Genomic DNA, 8,862 nt, shown 5'->3' with positions numbered 1-8,862 from the left:
TATCCACAGGGATTAGAAGGTAAACTAAGCATTCATTGGCTACTTGTGACTTGAGAACAATCCCAATAAATATGAATATGAATTTAAGAACAAAACTACTGGAATTGTTAAAACACAAATGAATGAATTAGAAATGAAATGGGGTGAGAAATGGTAAAATGGACACTTGAAGTTGTGGGGGTTTGATTTCACCAAAGAAACACTAGTGAATCCTATGTCTCTTATTACATTCATTGTTCAGTCAACCATAAATTTACTCAGACCTAATTCCTTAGAGAAAGAGCCTAGGTGCAAAATATTGAATATCAATCCCTTGAGTACTCAATACCTCCACCCGCATTACCGGTTAGGGTTTTAAGACTACTAATGAGTCAAGCCCTATCCCTAGGTACAATTCCCACTAGGCATATGTTCAGAACTAGTTTCAAGGATATTTCCCAATACTCAATGAAACCTTAAATCATGCAAAGGGTGATCAAGCCAAAGCAAGCATTAAGCATAGAATCATACACAACAAGGAATGAAACAAAACATATATAACATTAAACACAAAAGGATTACAATAGAGTTTGTTGGTTACATCAAAACCCCAATACAATGGATAGAACCTCTCAAAACAAAGAGGGGAAAACTAAAATAGAGATGGAAGAGGAAAGGAAGAACCGAAGGAATGATCCACCGTGGGAGGCTTCCGAAGCCTGAGAATCCCTCCTGCAGAGCTCCTGGAGGCGCCCCTGGGCGAATGAGGGAGAAAACCCTCGACATTTTCCTTTTATGCAGCCCGAGGAGACAAATTAGGGTTATTGCGCCCGGCGCGTTACACTTCGCGCCCGGCGCGGGCTTCCCCTGATGCTCAATGTGCTCTCGGCCTTGAATTGAGCCCGGCGCAATTATAAATTGCGCCCGGCGCGAGGTTCCCAAAGGCTGAGAGTACTCTATTTTATGCCTGCCCGGCGAGATTAATACGGCGCCTGGCGCGGTTGCCTGCTCTGCTCCTTAATTCTTTTGTTTTCCACTCCTTTAACCCTTTTTTTCCTCAATTCTCTACTTGAATACCTGCATATACAAAAGAAACCAAAATGAGAACAATTATATGCAATGATACAAAGAATGGAAGAATTTGATCATTAAATCTTGTATAAGTCTCATCCAAAAAGAGGTAAAATTGAGACTTAACACCTGCCAACATAAGGAAAATGATGAAGACAAATGAAACAAACTTGTGAGTTGGACTCAAAGTGTTACAACGGTCATCTTCTCCAAAACTACCATATAAGAAGTTATAAAGATCAAGACTATATAAAGCTTATCATTGAAATACAAAAACATTCACAGACACATTTTTTTGTATAGTTTTTGTCTTGTAGAAAAATCCTTGTACTAAAACATTAATGTATTCACGTTTTACAGAGACGATTGTAACAACCTTGTAATACCTTGATAACTATTATTATAGGGTAGAGCCTAGAGAGACTCGACTGTAAAAGAATACTTGAATAGTGGCTTAAAGAGATCGGTCAAAGAATATTTGTTGTTGAACCTGGAGAGACTTGTTAAAAAGATACTTGGTTAGTGACTTGAAAAGGCCGATCAAAGAATACTTGTTGTAGAGCCAACAGTGGCTTGTGAAAGAATACTTGTAACTTTGAGAACTCAATCTGGATGGATTGAGAATTGAACGTAGTCTTTGTGTTTGAAACAAATCAGTATAAAAATACTCCGTGTTCCATATATTATTTCGATTAAATGTCAATTTTTTCAAAATTTATCATTAAATTGAAAGTTCTTTACTCTTAAGTCATATGTACAAAATTTTATATTAATTAAAGATGAAAAATATCTTATTCTTATAAAACAAAATTGACATAATATATTCATTTCAAAATATACTACAATATGAACACTTTGATTACCTTCAAACTATTGTTCAATTTTAACAAAATTTGATATAAATATACAAGGTGATATAAAATTATAGTTCAACGATTGAATCGATAAAATTCACATTTATAACATTATATAAAAGGTATAAAAATTTTCATAACTGTCATTTGGTCTCCAGTTTTACTATGATCTTTTTACCTTTAATAATATTATTATATATCAAACAATTAATACAAGTAACCACATTATTTTGTCTCTATATTTTTGGAATCCTTTATTCCTCACCAAGCACTCACACACTATTTAAGTAACTTCTCACTCTTACTTTTCTCAACCGCATATTATCTAAGTAACTACACTCATTATTCACACTTTCACAATTACGTCTTTCTTGCATCTTTTTTTTTTTTTTTGTTAAATCGAATTCATATCACTACATAATTTATTCTCCATTTTATGGTATATCCTTTCTCACTTTCTTTGTAACTGGTAAGAATGTGATAGTTGAGACTCGAGAGAAAGGGAATTTCTCCTCCTCCACCCGCCACTTTATTTCATTGTCTTCTTCTCATAACAAACCCTTCACACCTTTTTTTTTTTCTTCTTCTTTTTTATTTTTATTTTCTCTTTATCATATCCTATTATTATTTGTCTCTATGTCTCTGTGCTTTCCCTTGAATCCCCTTAGGCCTATTTCCTTCAAACCTTTTTACTTTTTTTTTTCATTTTTCAAACCATTTTAATTTCCTATAAATAAATATTGCATCAATTCTACACATTACGACCATCATTGTTTATTGGGTTTTGATGTAGAATGAGAACGGATAAGTGGGCTAAAAACATGAGAAAGATTTCAAGGATTGGCAGTTTCACAATTATGTCTAAGGAAAGCCAACAACAACCTAGACTATATTCTCACTTCCACTCCGATTCCTCAACCACGTTTTTCAGGTTGATTATCTTCTTTCAATTTCATCTTCTCAAGCTTATTAAAAAATTATATATTAAATTATTAAGTTTAGCCAATTTTAACTAAATTATGTAATTTTAGTCCTTTTTTTACAACGATTTTCTTGTGTATTATTTTTATAGTGAATTTAAATTTACTCAACTTTTTTAAAATCCAAATTTAAGGCATTTCTATATTTTGAATTCATTTTTTTCGTTTAAAATTATAAAATTCAATTTTAAACTTATTATCTTAATATATTTAAAATTTTAAATATATAATCATGTTTTATTAAAAATTCAAATTTAAAATATGCCTAATTTTGAATTTTATTTAATTTCAAATAAGTTTAATCAATATTTTTAAAAACTAAATTAAAGTTATTTTTGTTTATTATTTGGAAATTTGATTTCTTTTGAGTTTTTTTTTTCAATTTTTTTAAAAAAATTATAGAACAAATTATTAAATTTAGTCATTTTTTAATCTATATTATGTTTACTCATTTTTTTTAACAAATCAAATTAAACTTAAAAATGATAAATTAAATGTGTTTCTCAATTTTAATAATTTTTTATCATGAAAATATGTTAATAATTTGTATAATAAATATTAAATTTAGTCATTTTTTAAACTAAATAATGTTTACTCATTTTTTATATAAAAAAATTAAATTAAACTTAAAAATAATAAATTAAATGTGTTTCTCAACTTTAACCATTTTTTACAATGAAATTATGTTAATTTTAAAAGTTATGTTTTTAATATTATAACAATAGTTGCTTATTTATTTTGTAGTGTTCAATTCTTTTTCTTAATGTAATTGTATTTATTTTTTTAGTTTTCAACTCTTTATAGTCATATTTGTTTTTTTATAATATATATATATATATATATATATATATATATATATATATTATGTATTAAAAGGAAAGAGACACTTCGTCTCTTTAAATATTTTAAAAATAAAAATAAACAAACAAATATAATAGTTTGAGCATTTCTTTAAAAATTGATCAATAGTGGTTATAATATTTATTTATTTATTTTCTTAATTATTAAGTGTATAAGTGTCCACCAATTGTGAAAACGCAAAATGGTTATGAGAATGTATTCCCTTCATATATTAGTATAAATTAGTATATATTTATTAACTTTGGAACAAGTGCTCTTTGACAAATAATTATATAACAATATGCAAAATTAAAATTGTCAAGAACAAGAACAACAAAGAGAAAGATGGAGGCAAAACTATAGAAATAGAAGGATTCAAATGACATTGAAATAAAGACAACAAAAATTATCTAGGCGACGAACAAATTATCAACAAAGAAAACAAAAAGAAAACAAAGTAGACACATCATGTGCAACAAGTCATCAAAATAATTCACATATATGTTCAAGCATTGATATGTTAAATAATTTGCCAAAGATACCCTTTCAAGATTCCACAAATGCAAATTTTTTGCACAATATAAAGAAATTGACATATATACGACAATTAGCTCAGACTACTAGGTTTCAAGAAATATGTGACATTGAACCACATGCAAGTATTACAAATATTAGTCACATTGGTCATGGTTGGTTGTGTTTAATTTTTGATATTTTTAAAAATTTTCATTTTCTTTGTGATTATCTTTTTATATGAACACTTTTTTTTTTAATATAATCATGTAGATGATAGTTTACCACCAAGGTTTCAATGAATAAATGATATTGAGATAGGACCAAGTAATATACATATTAATGACAATGTTAATAGTTAGTACAAAATACTAACATTGATTTTGGTTAGTCATGTTAATGGTTAGTACAAAATACCAAGTAATATTAACTCTTTTTGTTCTTTTTTGTTCAATTATTATTATTTTTATATAAACATCACATTATAATTTTTCTTCATTAGGGTTTCAAGTAACAAATAACAATGAATCAGGATCAAGTATCAGAAATAAGAATCACATTAATCATGGTTAGTCATATTGGTTAATTTTAAATATATTTAAAATTGGTTATTTTCTTTATTTTAAAATAAAACTGGTCAAATTATTTATTTAAATTTTATAATTATTTAATTAATTTAATATATTATTTATAATATTTGTATGTGAACACACTTCCTTTATTTCTTCTATATAATCATGCAAATTATAATTTACCACCAACAAGATTTCAAGGAATAAATGATAATAAAGCAGGACTGAGTAATATATATATTAATCACAATGTTAATTAATGGTTAGTAAAAAATACCATTATCACAACCCATATATATATATATATATATATATATATGTATATATATATTCACATATTTTATTCACTTAACATATTATAACTAAAAAATTTCAATTTAAAAATGATATTTACAATAATACAGATTTTAGGGAAGTGAAAATACCAAATGTGAATACTATAGAAGGAAGTATTAAAGGTACATTAAATATTTTTACCCATGTTCTGCATTAATTTTGTTTGTTATTACCATATTCTATACACACATATATATAACACAATATTCAACCAATTTGTAAAATTCAAATTTTGTTACTTTTATTCAAATAAATTATAACTTTGTTAAATAATGCAAAATTGTCATCTCAATTCTCACAAACACATAATAGTGCTAAAAAATTTCAAAATACCATGAGAATGACCAATTCTCAATTACCAACTCCAAGTACATGTAAATGATGTCATGCACAACTATCTTACCATGAATCAAAATATATGTGCTACTTTGGTGGAAAAGTTATTTTTTCACTATTTAATGTTCCTAAAGAGTTGCTTGATATTTTTTTGGACTCTCCATCTGAAGGGAAATATTTTAGAAAACATATTAGAAGTTACAATTATGTACTTTCATTCACTTCACTTGGTGTTCTTGATCAAAATGTTGTGGCAAATGGATGTTGAAAATTGATTTATTAATTCTTTTTGTTGATACAACAAAAAGTTTTGTATTGATCCTAGGAATACAAATGATATATAGAAATATATCTACATGTATACTTTTTATGAAAAGGTTTAAAAAATAATATGTTTTGATCAATCTATTTGAATTTATGAGTGCTTATCAATTATGTGAAAATCCTTGTATATAAAGTATTATGAATTGTGTATGTTTATTGTGAGTATGAGATGCTATGAGTGAGTTGTATGTACGATTGATTATGCATTAGGTGTTGTGGTCATGAATCTATGAGTGTTTTTTGAATTATGTCAAAACCCTTGTTTATAGAGCAATATGAACTTTTTACATTTCTTATAAGCATGAGATGCTACGAATGAGTCTTATGTATGATTTTATTGTGTATAGAGCTTAGTGATTATGAATATATGAGTACCTATAAAATTTGTAAAAACCCTTGCTTATAGAGCAATATGAATTTTGCACATTTCTTATGAGTATAAGATGCTATGAGTGAGTCGTATGTATGAATGATTATGTATTAAGTGTTGTGATTATGAATCTGAGTGTTTGTGAATTATGTGAAAATCGTTATTTATAAATCAATATGAATTTTGTACATTTCTTGTGAGCATGAGATGCTATGAGTTAGTAGTATGTAGAATTAATTGTATATTAGGATGTGATGATGTATGTTGCGATGAATATGAATTGTTGGGATGTGATGATGTATATTATGATGAATTGAAAACCCATAAGAAGAACTACCCTACACATGACCTTTGGTTAGTAGCCATAGTTTTTGTCCTAAAGCTTTGGAGATACAATCATTATAATTCTATATTTGAATTATTTAGTGACCACAAAAACCTTAAGTATTTATTTGATCATAAGGAACTGAATATGAGATAGAAAAGGTGGCTAGAATTCCTTAATGATTATGATTTCATATTGAGTTATCACTTGGGTAAAGCCAATGTGGTGGTTGATGCCTTGAGTAGGAAATCCTTACATGTGTCAACTTTAATGATTAGGGAGATGGATTAGATTCTAGAGTTTAAAGACTTGAGCCTAGCATGTGAGATTACCCTTAGTAGTGTAAGACTTAACATGATGAGAGTGATTAATGACCTATTAGTTGAGATTAGGGAGAGTAAGAATAAAGAAAAGGAAAGAATAAAGAGTTTAACTTGAAGGATGATGGAGTTTTGAGATTTAAGGATAGGGTATGCGTACCAAGTTACCCCCGAGGTCAAGAAGTTGATATTAGGAGAATGACATAAGAGTAAGCTTAGCTTCCACCTAGGAACCACTAAGATGTATTAAGACCTTAGGAATATTTTTTGGTGGCCTAGGATGAAAATAAACAAAGTCAAGTTTGTAACAGCTTACTTAGTATGTCAAAAAGCCAAAATAGAGCATCGAATACTTTCTGGTGTATTGCAGCCTTTAAGTGTGCCTAATTAGAAGTAGGATAGTAATTCTATAGGCTTCATGGTTGGGTTACCTAGGACCACAAGGGAGTTGAATTCCATTTAGGTTATAATGGATAAACTAACTAACTTTGCTCACTTCATCCCTTTTAATACCAAGTATTCCCTAGATAAGTTAGCTAATATCTACATTGTTAAGACTGTTGTATTGCATGGTGCACCATCTAGCATCATTTATAATAGGGATACTAAGTTTACCTTGAGATTTTGGGGGAGTATTCACTAAGCCTTTGGAGGTAAGCTTAGGCTAAGTTCAACATATCATTCATAAACTAATTGCCAAACCAAAACCATCCAATCCGTAGAGGACATGCTTAAATCCTTTGTATTAGAGTAAGCGTAGTTGGGATAGTTTCATGCCTTTAATAGAATTTACCTATAAAAATAGCTACCATTTGAATAATAGGATGACACCCTATGAAGCTTTGTATCGGAGGAGGTGTAAGACACCTTTGTGTTGGTGTGAACCTGGTGAAAACCTTGTGTTAGGCTTGATGTAGTGCAACAAACTATGAAAAAGGTATAGATGATATAAGATAGGATGGGAGTAACTTAGAGTAGGCAGAAGATTTATGTAGATAGAAGGAGGAAGAACTTAGAATTTCAAGCAAGAGAAAATGTATGCTTGAAAGTCACCTCATGGAATGGGGTTGGTATAACCTTGAAGTCTAAAAAGCTTACCCTTCATTTCATTGATTTGTATCAAATCCTTAAAAGAGTCTATGAAGTAGCTTATCAAGTTGTTTTACCTCCACACTTGTCCAATCTTCACAATCTATTCCATGTGTCCCAACTCCATAAATACATTCACGATCATTTGCATGTGATCGAATCGGATAATCTTGAGGTCAAAGAAAATTTGACAATGGAGATCATACCTTTGATGTTTGATGACCGAATGATTATATAGCTAAGAGGCAAGGATATTCCTTTAATTAAGGTTTTTTGGGGAGGAATTGCATTTGAGAGTGCCACATGAGTATTATAAAGTAAAATGAAGGAAGTATGTTTGGAGTTGATTGTAATAAGTAAAATTTGAGGAAGAAATTTTTTTTAGGGGGAGAGAGTTGTAACATTTCATTTTTTAAATAAATAATAAATTAGAATAATTAGAATATTACAAGAGAAATATTTTTTATTAATAAAATAAAAATAAAGGGAGGTAATTTAGGAGGTTATGGATTAGACTCTAAGCCTAACTCAAAGGCTAATTAAAAAGAAGAAAGAAAGAAGGTGTTAAGTCACTACGTGTTTTCTGAAACCTAAAGCGCTCATAGTTGCAAACCTAGATGACACCACCAAAGGAGGCAATGATTAGCAATTGGAGCTATAAGAAATGCATTGTTATGGAAGATTGTCACTCCAAGTAAAAGGAGTGAGATCATCACATCCTTTGGGCATATATGAGGCATAAGGATAAAAGGGCGAATCCTAAGCCTCGTAGGTTGTATGATCAAGTCATATTATTGTGTTTGTATGCAATTGTGAACTTATTATTACCCTGTTTATGAATTTGGTATAATATTCTTATTAATATATTTGAATCTATGAGTGCTTGTCAATTATGTGAAAACCCTTGTTTATAGAGTAATATGATTTTTTGTATATTTCTTATGAACATGAGA

Source organism: Cajanus cajan, chromosome 9 (genome assembly GCF_000230855.2).
Source record: "Cajanus cajan strain Asha chromosome 9, NIPB_CcT2T_4, whole genome shotgun sequence".
Classification (NCBI taxonomy): Eukaryota; Viridiplantae; Streptophyta; class Magnoliopsida; order Fabales; family Fabaceae; genus Cajanus; species Cajanus cajan.
This window is presented reverse-complemented; position numbering follows the sequence as displayed.